Below are 14,778 nucleotides of genomic sequence, written 5' to 3'. Positions count from 1 at the left end.
GCACAGAAGAAAGCTGAAAAAGTAGTCCCGAGTGCACAGGGGGGGTGCTAAGGGGTGCAGAGGGCCAAGAGAGGCCTGCAGGGGGAAACAAAAAGGCCAAAGGAGGGGGCCAGAGCAGAAGAGAGGGCTGCGAGAGGGGCTGGAGGGCCAACAGAGGGCTGCAGGGCATGAGGAAGGGCTCCACAGGGATTCCAAGGGGACTACAGCGGTGCTAAGGAGTCTACATGGCCATAAATTCACTCTGGGAAAGAAGGAAGAAATCTGGAATTTTTCAGAGGAGACTAGAGGGGTTCTAAGGGGTCTCGAGGTGCAAGAGACAGCTCTGGGAAACAAGGAAGGCCCAAAGAGCAGTCGGGAACACACTAGAGGGGTCCTAGGGGCACTAGATGGGCCAGAAAGTAAAAACAGGGGAGCAAGGAAGACCTACGGAGGTGGTGTGAGGGGACAAGAGAGGTTGTGCAGGGCGTGGAGGGCCAGAAGACAGCCCTGGGGCACAGAAGAAAGCTGAAATGTAGTGCCGAGTGCAGAAGGCAGGTGCTAAGGGGAGCAGAGGGAAAGAGAAAGGTGGAAGGAGGGGGCCAGAGCAGAACAGAGGGCTGCTGAAGGGGCTGGAGGGCCAACAGAGGGCTGCAGGGCATGAAGAAGGGCTCCACAGGGATTCTGAGGGGACTAGCAGGGCCCTAAGGGGTCTCGAGGTGCAAGAGACAGCTCTGGGAAACAAGGAAGGCCCAAAGAGCAGTCGGGAACACACTAGAGGAGTCCTAGGGGCACTAGATGGGCCAGAAAGTAAAAACAGGGGAGCAAGGAAGACCTGCGGAGGTGGTGTGAGGGGACAAGAGAGGTTGTGCGGCGTGTGGAGGGCCAGAAGACAGCTCTGGGGCACAACCAAGGTCTCCGCAGGGGTTCTGGGGGAACAAGGGAGGTCCAAAGTGGTCTTGAGGGCCCAGATACAGCTCTGGGGCAGCAGGAAGACTGAAAGAGTAGTCCAGAGCGCACTAGGGGGAGTGCTTAGCTGTCTACATGGCCAAAACATGACTCTGGGGAACAAGGAAGACATCTGGAGGGCTTCTGAGGAGACCAGAGGGTTCCGAAGTGGGCTGCAGGGCAGAGGACAGCCCTGGGGCACAAAGAAACCTGAAAGATGGTCCAGACTGTGCTGGAAGGATCCTAAGGGGTCTGGAGGGCCAAGAGAGGCCTGTGGGTGGAAACTAAAAAGGCCAAAGGAGGGGGCCAGAGCAGAAGAGAGGGCTGCGAGAGGGGCTGGAGGGCCAGCAGAGGGCTGCAGGGCATGAAGAAGGGCTCCACAGGGATTCCAAGGGGACTACAGCGGTGATAAGGAGTCTACATGGCCAAAAAATCACTCTGGGAAACAGGGAAGAAATCTGGAATGTTTCAGAGGAGACTAGAGGGGTTCTAAGGGGTCTCGAGGTGCAAGAGACAGCTCTGGGAAACAAGGCCGGCCCAAAGAGGAGTCGGGAACACACTAGAGGGGACCTAGGGGCACTAGAGGGGCCAAAAAGTAAAAAGTGGGGTGCAAGGAAGACCTGCGGAGGTGGTGTGAGGGGACAAGAGAGGTTGTGCAGGGTGTGGAGGGCCAGAAGACAGCTCTGGGGCACAGAAGAAAGCTGAAAAAGTAGTCCCGAGTGCACAGGGGGGGTGCTAAGGGGTGCAGAGGGCCAAGAGAGGCCTGCAGGGGGAAACAAAAAGGCCAAAGGAGGGGGCCAGAGCAGAACAGAGGGCTGCTGAAGGGGCTGGAGGGCCAACAGAGGGCTGCAGGGCATGAAGAAGGGCTCCACAGGGATTCTGAGGGGACTAGCAGGGCCCTAAGGGGTCTCGAGGTGCAAGAGACAGCTCTGGGAAACAAGGAAGGCCCAAAGAGCAGTTGGGAACACACTAGAGGGGTCCTAGGGGCACTAGATGGGCCAGAAAGTAAAAACAGGGGAGCAAGGAAGACCTGCGGAGGTGGTGTGAGGGGACAAGAGAGGTTGTGCAGGGTGTGGAGGGCCAGAAGACAGCTCTGGGGCACAGAAGAAAGCTGAAAAATTAGTCCCGAGAGCACAGGGGGGGTGCTAAGGGGTGCAGAGGGCCAAGAGAGGCCTGCAGGGGGAAACAAAAAGGCCAAAGGAGGGGGCCAGAGCAGAAGAGAGGGCTGCGAGAGGGGCTGGAGGGCCAACAGAGGGCTGCAGGGCATGAAGAAGGGCTCCACAGGGATTCCAAGGGGACTACAGCGGTGCTAAGGAGTCTACATGGCCATAAATTCACTCTGGGAAAGAAGGAAGAAATCTGGAATTTTTCAGAGGAGACTAGAGGGGTTCTAAGGGGTCTCGAGGTGCAAGAGACAGCTCTGGGAAACAAGGAAGGCCCAAAGAGCAGTCGGGAACACACTAGAGGGGTCCTAGGGGCACTAGATGGGCCAGAAAGTAAAAACAGGGGAGCAAGGAAGACCTACGGAGGTGGTGTGAGGGGACAAGAGAGGTTGTGCAGGGCGTGGAGGGCCAGAAGACAGCCCTGGGGCACAGAAGAAAGCTGAAATGTAGTGCCGAGTGCAGAAGGCAGGTGCTAAGGGGAGCAGAGGGAAAGAGAAAGGTGGAAGGAGGGGGCCAGAGCAGAACAGAGGGCTGCTGAAGGGGCTGGAGGGCCAACAGAGGGCTGCAGGGCATGAAGAAGGGCTCCACAGGGATTCTGAGGGGACTAGCAGGGCCCTAAGGGGTCTCGAGGTGCAAGAGACAGCTCTGGGAAACAAGGAAGGCCCAAAGAGCAGTCGGGAACACACTAGAGGAGTCCTAGGGGCACTAGATGGGCCAGAAAGTAAAAACAGGGGAGCAAGGAAGACCTGCGGAGGTGGTGTGAGGGGACAAGAGAGGTTGTGCGGCGTGTGGAGGGCCAGAAGACAGCTCTGGGGCACAACCAAGGTCTCCGCAGGGGTTCTGGGGGAACAAGGGAGGTCCAAAGTGGTCTTGAGGGCCCAGATACAGCTCTGGGGCAGCAGGAAGACTGAAAGAGTAGTCCAGAGCGCACTAGGGGGAGTGCTTAGCTGTCTACATGGCCAAAACATGACTCTGGGGAACAAGGAAGACATCTGGAGGGCTTCTGAGGAGACCAGAGGGTTCCGAAGTGGGCTGCAGGGCAGAGGACAGCCCTGGGGCACAAAGAAACCTGAAAGATGGTCCAGACTGTGCTGGAAGGATCCTAAGGGGTCTGGAGGGCCAAGAGAGGCCTGTGGGTGGAAACTAAAAAGGCCAAAGGAGGGGGCCAGAGCAGAAGAGAGGGCTGCGAGAGGGGCTGGAGGGCCAGCAGAGGGCTGCAGGGCATGAAGAAGGGCTCCACAGGGATTCCAAGGGGACTACAGCGGTGATAAGGAGTCTACATGGCCAAAAAATCACTCTGGGAAACAGGGAAGAAATCTGGAATGTTTCAGAGGAGACTAGAGGGGTTCTAAGGGGTCTCGAGGTGCAAGAGACAGCTCTGGGAAACAAGGCCGGCCCAAAGAGGAGTCGGGAACACACTAGAGGGGACCTAGGGGCACTAGAGGGGCCAAAAAGTAAAAAGTGGGGTGCAAGGAAGACCTGCGGAGGTGGTGTGAGGGGACAAGAGAGGTTGTGCAGGGTGTGGAGGGCCAGAAGACAGCTCTGGGGCACAGAAGAAAGCTGAAAAAGTAGTCCCGAGTGCACAGGGGGGGTGCTAAGGGGTGCAGAGGGCCAAGAGAGGCCTGCAGGGGGAAACAAAAAGGCCAAAGGAGGGGGCCAGAGCAGAACAGAGGGCTGCTGAAGGGGCTGGAGGGCCAACAGAGGGCTGCAGGGCATGAAGAAGGGCTCCACAGGGATTCTGAGGGGACTAGCAGGGCCCTAAGGGGTCTCGAGGTGCAAGAGACAGCTCTGGGAAACAAGGAAGGCCCAAAGAGCAGTTGGGAACACACTAGAGGGGTCCTAGGGGCACTAGATGGGCCAGAAAGTAAAAACAGGGGAGCAAGGAAGACCTGCGGAGGTGGTGTGAGGGGACAAGAGAGGTTGTGCAGGGTGTGGAGGGCCAGAAGACAGCTCTGGGGCACAGAAGAAAGCTGAAAAATTAGTCCCGAGAGCACAGGGGGGGTGCTAAGGGGTGCAGAGGGCCAAGAGAGGCCTGCAGGGGGAAACAAAAAGGCCAAAGGAGGGGGCCAGAGCAGAAGAGAGGGCTGCGAGAGGGGCTGGAGGGCCAACAGAGGGCTGCAGGGCATGAAGAAGGGCTCCACAGGGATTCCAAGGGGACTACAGCGGTGATAAGGAGTCTACATGGCCAAAAAATCACTCTGGGAAACAGGGAAGAAATCTGGAATGTTTCAGAGGAGACTAGAGGGGTTCTAAGGGGGCGAGAGCTCCGAGAGACAGCTCTGGGAAACAAGGAAGGCCCAAAGAGGAGTCGGGAACACACTAGAGGGGTCCTAGGGGGACTAGAGGGGCCAAAAAGTAAAGAGCGGGGAGCAAGGAAGACGTGTGGAGGTGGTGTGAGGGGACAAGAGAGGTTGTGCAGGGCGTGGAGGGCCAGAAGACAGCCCTGGGGCACAGAAGAAAGCTGAAATGTAGTGCCGAGTGCAGAAGGCAGGTGCTAAGGGGAGCAGAGGGAAAGAGAAAGGTGGAAGGAGGGGGCCAGAGCAGAACAGAGGGCTGCTGAAGGGGCTGGAGGGCCAACAGAGGGCTGCAGGGCATGAAGAAGGGCTCCACAGGGATTCTGAGGGGACTAGCAGGGCCCTAAGGGGTCTCGAGGTGCAAGAGACAGCTCTGGGAAACAAGGAAGGCCCAAAGAGCAGTCGGGAACACACTAGAGGAGTCCTAGGGGCACTAGATGGGCCAGAAAGTAAAAACAGGGGAGCAAGGAAGACCTGCGGAGGTGGTGTGAGGGGACAAGAGAGGTTGTGCGGCGTGTGGAGGGCCAGAAGACAGCTCTGGGGCACAACCAAGGTCTCCGCAGGGGTTCTGGGGGAACAAGGGAGGTCCAAAGTGGTCTTGAGGGCCCAGATACAGCTCTGGGGCAGCAGGAAGACTGAAAGAGTAGTCCAGAGCGCACTAGGGGGAGTGCTTAGCTGTCTACATGGCCAAAACATGACTCTGGGGAACAAGGAAGACATCTGGAGGGCTTCTGAGGAGACTAGAGGGTTCCGAAGTGGGCTGCGGGGCCAGAGGACAGCTCTGGGGCACAAAGAAACCTGAAAGATGGTCCAGACTGTGATGGAAGGATCCTAAAGGGTCCAGAGGGCCAAGGGAGGCCTCTGGGTGGAAACTAAAAGGCCAAAGCAGGGGGCCAGAGCAGAACAGAGGGCTGCTAAAGGGTGTGGAGGGCCAGCAGAGGGCTGCAGGGCATGAAGAAGGGCTCCACAGGGATTTCAAGGGGACTACAGCGGTGATAAGGAGTCTACATGGCCAAAAAATCACCTGGGAAATGAGGAAGAAATCTGGAATGTTTCAGAGGAGACTAGAGGGGTTCTAAGGGGGCTGGAGGTCCTAGAGACAGCTCTGGGAAACAAGGAAGGCCCAAAGAGTAGTCGAGAGTAAAGCAGAGGGGTCCTAGGGGCACTAGATGGGCAAAGAGTAAAAAGTGGGGTGCAAGGAAGACGTGCGGAGGTGGTGTGAGGGGACAAGAGAGGTTGTGCAGGGCGTGGAGGGCCAGAAGACAGCTCTGGGGCACAGAAGAAAGCTGAAAAAGTAGTCCCAAGTGCACAGGGGGGGTGCTAAGGGGTGCAGAGGGCCAAGAGAGGCCTGCAGGGGGAAACAAAAAGGCCAAAGGAGGGGGCCAGAGCAGAAGAGAGGGCTGCTGAAGGGGCTGGAGGGCCAACAGAGGGCTGCAGGGCATGAAGAAGGGCTCCACAGGGATTCTGAGGGGACTACAGCAGTGATAAGGAGTCTACATGGCCACAAAATCACTTTGGAAAAAATGGAAGAAAACTGGAATGTTTCAGAGGAGAGTAGAGTGGTTTGAAAGGGGCGAGAGGTCCTAGAGACAGCTCTGGGAAACAAGGAAGGCCCAAAGAGTAGTCGAGAGTAAACCAGAGGGGTCCTAGGGGCACTAGATGGGCAAAGAGTAAAAAGTGGGGTGCAAGGAAGACGTGCGGAGGTGGTGTGAGGGGACAAGAGAGGTTGTGCAGGGTGTGGAGGGCCAGAAGACAGCTCTGGGGCACAGAAGAAAGCTGAAAAAGTAGTCCCGAGTGCACAGGGGGGGTGCTAAGGGGTGCAGAGGGCCAAGAGAGGCCTGCAGGGGGAAACAAAAAGGCCAAAGGAGGGGGCCAGAGCAGAAGAGAGGGCTGCGAGAGGGGCTGGAGGGCCAACAGAGGGCTGCAGGGCATGAGGAAGGGCTCCACAGGGATTCCAAGGGGACTACAGCGGTGCTAAGGAGTCTACATGGCCATAAATTCACTCTGGGAAAGAAGGAAGAAATCTGGAATTTTTCAGAGGAGACTAGAGGGGTTCTAAGGGGTCTCGAGGTGCAAGAGACAGCTCTGGGAAACAAGGAAGGCCCAAAGAGCAGTCGGGAACACACTAGAGGGGTCCTAGGGGCACTAGATGGGCCAGAAAGTAAAAACAGGGGAGCAAGGAAGACCTACGGAGGTGGTGTGAGGGGACAAGAGAGGTTGTGCAGGGCGTGGAGGGCCAGAAGACAGCCCTGGGGCACAGAAGAAAGCTGAAATGTAGTGCCGAGTGCAGAAGGCAGGTGCTAAGGGGAGCAGAGGGAAAGAGAAAGGTGGAAGGAGGGGGCCAGAGCAGAACAGAGGGCTGCTGAAGGGGCTGGAGGGCCAACAGAGGGCTGCAGGGCATGAAGAAGGGCTCCACAGGGATTCTGAGGGGACTGCCAGGGCCCTAATGGGTCTCGAGGTGCAAGAGACAGCTCTGGGAAACAAGGAAGGCCCAAAGAGGAGTCGGGAACACACTAGAGGAGTCCTAGGGGCACTAGATGGGCCAGAAAGTAAAAACAGGGGAGCAAGGAAGACCTGCGGAGGTGGTGTGAGGGGACAAGAGAGGTTGTGCGGCGTGTGGAGGGCCAGAAGACAGCTCTGGGGCACAACCAAGGTCTCCGCAGGGGTTCTGGGGGAACAAGGGAGGTCCAAAGTGGTCTTGAGGGCCCAGATACAGCTCTGGGGCAGCAGGAAGACTGAAAGAGTAGTCCAGAGCGCACTAGGGGGAGTGCTTAGGTGTCTACATGGCCAAAACATGACTCTGGGGAACAAGGAAGACATCTGGAGGGCTTCTGAGGAGACTAGAGGGTTCCGAAGTGGGCTGCGGGGCCAGAGGACAGCTCTGGGGCACAAAGAAACCTGAAAGATGGTCCAGACTGTGATGGAAGGATCCTAAAGGGTCCAGAGGGCCAAGGGAGGCCTCTGGGTGGAAACTAAAAGGCCAAAGCAGGGGGCCAGAGCAGAACAGAGGGCTGCTAAAGGGTGTGGAGGGCCAGCAGAGGGCTGCAGGGCATGAAGAAGGGCTCCACAGGGATTCCAAGGGGACTACAGCGGTGCTAAGGAGTCTACATGGCCAAAAAATCACCTGGGAAACGAGGAAGAAATCTGGAATGTTTCAGAGGAGACTAGAGGGGTTCTAAGGGGGCTGGAGGTCCTAGAGACAGCTCTGGGAAACAAGGAAGGCCCAAAGAGTAGTCGAGAGTAAAGCAGAGGGGTCCTAGGGGCACTAGATGGGCAAAGAGTAAAAAGTGGGGTGCAAGGAAGACGTGCGGAGGTGGTGTGAGGGGACAAGAGAGGTTGTGCAGGGTGTGGAGGGCCAGAAGACAGCTCTGGGGCACAGAAGAAAGCTGAAAAAGTAGTCCCAAGTGCACAGGGGGGGTGCTAAGGGGTGCAGAGGGCCAAGAGAGGCCTGCAGGGGGAAACAAAAAGGCCAAAGGAGGGGGCCAGAGCAGAAGAGAGGGCTGCTGAAGGGGCTGGAGGGCCAACAGAGGGCTGCAGGGCATGAAGAAGGGCTCCACAGGGATTCTGAGGGGACTACAGCAGTGATAAGGAGTCTACATGGCCACAAAATCACTTTGGAAAAAATGGAAGAAAACTGGAATGTTTCAGAGGAGAGTAGAGTGGTTTGAAAGGGGCGAGAGGTCCTAGAGACAGCTCTGGGAAACAAGGAAGGCCCAAAGAGTAGTCGAGAGTAAACCAGAGGGGTCCTAGGGGCACTAGATGGGCAAAGAGTAAAAAGTGGGGTGCAAGGAAGACGTGCGGAGGTGGTGTGAGGGGACAAGAGAGGTTGTGCAGGGCGTGGAGGGCCAGAAGACAGCTCTGGGGCACAACCAAGGTCTCCGCAGGGGTTCTGGGGGAACAAGGGAGGTCCAAAGTGGTCTTGAGGGCCCAGATACAGCTCTGGGGCAGCAGGAAGACTGAAAGAGTAGTCCAGAGTGCACTAGGGGGAGTGCTTAGGTGTCTACATGGCCAAAACATGACTCTGGGGAACAAGGAAGACGTCTGGAGGGCTTCTGAGGAGACTAGAAGGTTCCGAAGGGGGCTGCAGGGCAGAGGACAGCCGTGGGGCACAAAGAAACCTGAATGATGGTCCAGACTGTGTTGGAAGGATCCTAAGGGGTCCGGAGGGCCAAGGGAGGCCTGTGGGTGGAAACTAAAAAGGCCAAAGGAGGGGGCCAGAGCAGAAGAGAGGGCTGCGAGAGGGGCTGGAGGGCCAACAGAGGGCTGCAGGGCATGAGGAAGGGCTCCACAGGGATTCCAAGGGGACTACAGCGGTGCTAAGGAGTCTACATGGCCATAAATTCACTCTGGGAAAGAAGGAAGAAATCTGGAATTTTTCAGAGGAGACTAGAGGGGTTCTAAGGGGTCTCGAGGTGCAAGAGACAGCTCTGGGAAACAAGGAAGGCCCAAAGAGCAGTCGGGAACACACTAGAGGGGTCCTAGGGGCACTAGATGGGCCAGAAAGTAAAAACAGGGGAGCAAGGAAGACCTACGGAGGTGGTGTGAGGGGACAAGAGAGGTTGTGCAGGGCGTGGAGGGCCAGAAGACAGCCCTGGGGCACAGAAGAAAGCTGAAATGTAGTGCCGAGTGCAGAAGGCAGGTGCTAAGGGGAGCAGAGGGAAAGAGAAAGGTGGAAGGAGGGGGCCAGAGCAGAACAGAGGGCTGCTGAAGGGGCTGGAGGGCCAACAGAGGGCTGCAGGGCATGAAGAAGGGCTCCACAGGGATTCTGAGGGGACTGCCAGGGCCCTAAGGGGTCTCGAGGTGCAAGAGACAGCTCTGGGAAACAAGGAAGGCCCAAAGAGCAGTCGGGAACACACTAGAGGAGTCCTAGGGGCACTAGATGGGCCAGAAAGTAAAAACAGGGGAGCAAGGAAGACCTGCGGAGGTGGTGTGAGGGGACAAGAGAGGTTGTGCAGGGCGTGGAGGGCCAGAAGACAGCCCTGGGGCGCAGAAGAAAGCTGAAATGTAGTGCCGAGTGCAGAAGACAGGTGCTAAGGGGAGCAGAGGGAAAGAGAAAGGTGGAAGGAGGGGGCCAGAGCAGAACAGAGGGCTGCTGAAGGGGCTGGAGGGCCAACAGAGGGCTGCAGGGCATGAAGAAGGGCTCCACAGGGATTCTGAGGGGACTAGCAGGGCCCTAAGGGGTCTCGAGGTGCAAGAGACAGCTCTGGGAAACAAGGAAGGCCCAAAGAGCAGTCGGGAACACACTAGAGGAGTCCTAGGGGCACTAGATGGGCCAGAAAGTAAAAACAGGGGAGCAAGGAAGACCTGCGGAGGTGGTGTGAGGGGACAAGAGAGGTTGTGCGGCATGTGGAGGGCCAGAAGACAGCTCTGGGGCACAACCAAGGTCTCCGCAGGGGTTCTGGGGGAACAAGGGAGGTCCAAAGTGGTCTTGAGGGCCCAGATACAGCTCTGGGGCAGCAGGAAGACTGAAAGAGTAGTCCAGAGCGCACTAGGGGGAGTGCTTAGGTGTCTACATGGCCAAAACATGACTCTGGGGAACAAGGAAGACATCTGGAGGGCTTCTGAGGAGACCAGAGGGTTCCGAAGGGGGCTGCAGGGCAGAGGACAGCCCTGGGGCACAAAGAAACCTGAAAGATGGTCCAGACTGTGCTGGAAGGATCCTAAGGGGTCTGGAGGGCCAAGAGAGGCCTGCAGGGGGAAACAAAAAGGCCAAAGGAGGGGGCCAGAGCAGAACAGAGTGCTGCTGAAGGGGCTGGAGGGCCAGCAGAGGGCTGCAGGGCATGAAGAAGGGCTCCACAGGGATTCCAAGGGGACTACAGCGGTGATAAGGAGTCTACATGGCCAAATAATCACTCTGGGAAACGAGGAAGAAATCTGGAATGTTTCAGAGGAGAGTAGAGTGGTTTGAAAGGGGCGAGAGGTCCTAGAGACAGCTCTGGGAAACAAGGAAGGCCCAAAGAGTAGTCGAGAGTAAACCAGAGGGGTCCTAGGGGCACTAGATGGGCAAAGAGTAAAAAGTGGGGTGCAAGGAAGACGTGCGGAGGTGGTGTGAGGGGACAAGAGAGGTTGTGCAGGGTGTGGAGGGCCAGAAGACAGCTCTGGGGCACAGAAGAAGTCTGAAAGATGGTCCAGAGTGCACTGGAAGGGTCCTAAAGGGTCTGGAGGGCCAAGAGAGGCCTGCAGGGGGAAACAAAAAGGTCAAAGGAGGGGGCCAGAGCAGAAGAGAGGGCTGCGAGAGGGGCTGGAGGGCCAACAGAGGGCTGCAGGGCATGAAGAAGGGCTCCACAGGGATTCTGAGGGGACCTCCACTGTCCTAAGTGGTCTAGAGGTCCAAAAGACAGCTCTGGGAAACAAGGAAGGCCCAAAGAGCAGTCGGGAACACACTAGAGGAGTCCTAGGGGCACTAGATGGGCCAGAAAGTAAAAACAGGGGAGCAAGGAAGACCTGCGGAGGTGGTGTGAGGGGACAAGAGAGGTTGTGCGGCGTGTGGAGGGCCAGAAGACAGCTCTGGGGCACAACCAAGGTCTCCGCAGGGGTTCTGGGGGAACAAGGGAGGTCCAAAGTGGTCTTGAGGGCCCAGATACAGCTCTGGGGCAGCAGGAAGACTGAAAGAGTAGTCCAGAGCGCACTAGGGGGAGTGCTTAGCTGTCTACATGGCCAAAACATGACTCTGGGGAACAAGGAAGACATCTGGAGGGCTTCTGAGGAGACCAGAGGGTTCCGAAGTGGGCTGCAGGGCAGAGGACAGCCCTGGGGCACAAAGAAACCTGAAAGATGGTCCAGACTGTGCTGGAAGGATCCTAAGGGGTCTGGAGGGCCAAGAGAGGCCTGTGGGTGGAAACTAAAAAGGCCAAAGCAGGGGGCCAGAGCAGAAGAGAGGGCTGCGAGAGGGGCTGGAGGGCCAACAGAGGGCTGCAGGGCATGAGGAAGGGCTCCACAGGGATTCCAAGGGGACTACAGGGATGCTAAGGAGTCTACATGGCCAAAAAAATCACTCTGGGAAACAGGGAAGAAATCTGGAATGTTTCAGAGGAGACTAGAGGGGTTCTAAGGGGTCTCGAGGTGCAAGAGACAGCTCTGGGAAACAAGGAAGGCCCAAAGAGCAGTTGGGAACACACTAGAGGGGTCCTAGGGGCACTAGATGGGCCAAAAAGTAAAGAGCGGGGAGCAAGGAAGACCTGCGGAGGTGGTGTGAGGGGACAAGAGAGGTTGTGCAGGGTGTGGAGGGCCAGAAGACAGCTCTGGGGCACAGAAGAAAGCTGAAAAAGTAGTCCCAAGAGCACAGGGGGGGTGCTAAGGGGTGCAGAGGGCTAAGAGAGGCCTGCAGGGGGAAACAAAAAGGCCAAAGGAGGGGGCCAGAGCAGAAGAGAGGGCTGCGAGAGGGGCTGGAGGGCCAACAGAGGGCTGCAGGGCATGAAGAAGGGCTCCACAGGGATTCCAAGGGGACTACAGCGGTGATAAGGAGTCTACATGGCCAAAAAATCACTCTGGGAAACAGGGAAGAAATCTGGAATGTTTCAGAGGAGACTAGAGGGGTTCTAAGGGGGCGAGAGCTCCGAGAGACAGCTCTGGGAAACAAGGAAGGCCCAAAGAGCAGTCGGGAACACACTAGAGGGGTCCTAGGGGGACTAGAGGGGCCAAAAAGTAAAGAGCGGGGAGCAAGGAAGACGTGTGGAGGTGGTGTGAGGGGACAAGAGAGGTTGTGCAGGGCGTGGAGGGCCAGAAGACAGCCCTGGGGCACAGAAGAAAGCTGAAATGTAGTGCCGAGTGCAGAAGGCAGGTGCTAAGGGGAGCAGAGGGAAAGAGAAAGGTGGAAGGAGGGGGCCAGAGCAGAACAGAGGGCTGCTGAAGGGGCTGGAGGGCCAACAGAGGGCTGCAGGGCATGAAGAAGGGCTCCACAGGGATTCTGAGGGGACTAGCAGGGCCCTAAGGGGTCTCGAGGTGCAAGAGACAGCTCTGGGAAACAAGGAAGGCCCAAAGAGCAGTCGGGAACACACTAGAGGAGTCCTAGGGGCACTAGATGGGCCAGAAAGTAAAAACAGGGGAGCAAGGAAGACCTGCGGAGGTGGTGTGAGGGGACAGGAGAGGTTGTGCGGCGTGTGGAGGGCCAGAAGACAGCTCTGGGGCACAACCAAGGTCTCCGCAGGGGTTCTGGGGGAACAAGGGAGGTCCAAAGTGGTCTTGAGGGCCCAGATACAGCTCTGGGGCAGCAGGAAGACTGAAAGAGTAGTCCAGAGCGCACTAGGGGGAGTGCTTAGGTGTCTACATGGCCAAAACATGACTCTGGGGAACAAGGAAGACATCTGGAGGGCTTCTGAGGAGACTAGAGGGTTCCGAAGTGGGCTGCGGGGCCAGAGGACAGCTCTGGGGTACAAAGAAACCTGAAAGATGGTCCAGACTGTGATGGAAGGATCCTAAAGGGTCCAGAGGGCCAAGGGAGGCCTCTGGGTGGAAACTAAAAGGCCAAAGCAGGGGGCCAGAGCAGAACAGAGTGCTGCTGAAGGGGCTGGAGGGCCAGCAGAGGGCTGCAGGGCATGAAGAAGGGCTCCACAGGGATTCCAAGGGGACTACAGCGGTGATAAGGAGTCTACATGGCCAAATAATCACTCTGGGAAACGAGGAAGAAATCTGGAATGTTTCAGAGGAGAGTAGAGTGGTTTGAAAGGGGCGAGAGGTCCTAGAGACAGCTCTGGGAAACAAGGAAGGCCCAAAGAGTAGTCGAGAGTAAACCAGAGGGGTCCTAGGGGCACTAGATGGGCAAAGAGTAAAAAGTGGGGTGCAAGGAAGACGTGCGGAGGTGGTGTGAGGGGACAAGAGAGGTTGTGCAGGGTGTGGAGGGCCAGAAGACAGCTCTGGGGCACAGAAGAAAGCTGAAAAAGTAGTCCCAAGTGCACAGGGGGGGTGCTAAGGGGTGCAGAGGGCCAAGAGAGGCCTGCAGGGGGAAACAAAAAGGCCAAAGGAGGGGGCCAGAGCAGAAGAGAGGGCTGCTGAAGGGGCTGGAGGGCCAACAGAGGGCTGCAGGGCATGAAGAAGGGCTCCACAGGGATTCTGAGGGGACTACAGCAGTGATAAGGAGTCTACATGGCCACAAAATCACTTTGGAAAAAATGGAAGAAAACTGGAATGTTTCAGAGGAGAGTAGAGTGGTTTGAAAGGGGCGAGAGGTCCTAGAGACAGCTCTGGGAAACAAGGAAGGCCCAAAGAGTAGTCGAGAGTAAACCAGAGGGGTCCTAGGGGCACTAGATGGGCAAAGAGTAAAAAGTGGGGTGCAAGGAAGACGTGCGGAGGTGGTGTGAGGGGACAAGAGAGGTTGTGCAGGGCGTGGAGGGCCAGAAGACAGCTCTGGGGCACAACCAAGGTCTCCGCAGGGGTTCTGGGGGAACAAGGGAGGTCCAAAGTGGTCTTGAGGGCCCAGATACAGCTCTGGGGCAGCAGGAAGACTGAAAGAGTAGTCCAGAGTGCACTAGGGGGAGTGCTTAGGTGTCTACATGGCCAAAACATGACTCTGGGGAACAAGGAAGACGTCTGGAGGGCTTCTGAGGAGACTAGAAGGTTCCGAAGGGGGCTGCAGGGCAGAGGACAGCCGTGGGGCACAAAGAAACCTGAATGATGGTCCAGACTGTGTTGGAAGGATCCTAAGGGGTCCGGAGGGCCAAGGGAGGCCTGTGGGTGGAAACTAAAAAGGCCAAAGGAGGGGGCCAGAGCAGAAGAGAGGGCTGCGAGAGGGGCTGGAGGGCCAACAGAGGGCTGCAGGGCATGAGGAAGGGCTCCACAGGGATTCCAAGGGGACTACAGCGGTGCTAAGGAGTCTACATGGCCATAAATTCACTCTGGGAAAGAAGGAAGAAATCTGGAATTTTTCAGAGGAGACTAGAGGGGTTCTAAGGGGTCTCGAGGTGCAAGAGACAGCTCTGGGAAACAAGGAAGGCCCAAAGAGCAGTCGGGAACACACTAGAGGGGTCCTAGGGGCACTAGATGGGCCAGAAAGTAAAAACAGGGGAGCAAGGAAGACCTACGGAGGTGGTGTGAGGGGACAAGAGAGGTTGTGCAGGGCGTGGAGGGCCAGAAGACAGCCCTGGGGCACAGAAGAAAGCTGAAATGTAGTGCCGAGTGCAGAAGGCAGGTGCTAAGGGGAGCAGAGGGAAAGAGAAAGGTGGAAGGAGGGGGCCAGAGCAGAACAGAGGGCTGCTGAAGGGGCTGGAGGGCCAACAGAGGGCTGCAGGGCATGAAGAAGGGCTCCACAGGGATTCTGAGGGGACTGCCAGGGCCCTAAGGGGTCTCGAGGTGCAAGAGACAGCTCTGGGAAACAAGGAAGGCCCAAAGAGCAGTCGGGAACACACTAGAGGAGTCCTAGGGGCACTAGATGGGCCAGAAAGTAAAAACAGGGGAGCAAGGAA

This window comes from Apteryx mantelli, chromosome 3, assembly GCF_036417845.1.
Source record: "Apteryx mantelli isolate bAptMan1 chromosome 3, bAptMan1.hap1, whole genome shotgun sequence".
NCBI classification, from domain to species: Eukaryota; Metazoa; Chordata; class Aves; order Apterygiformes; family Apterygidae; genus Apteryx; species Apteryx mantelli.
This window is presented reverse-complemented; position numbering follows the sequence as displayed.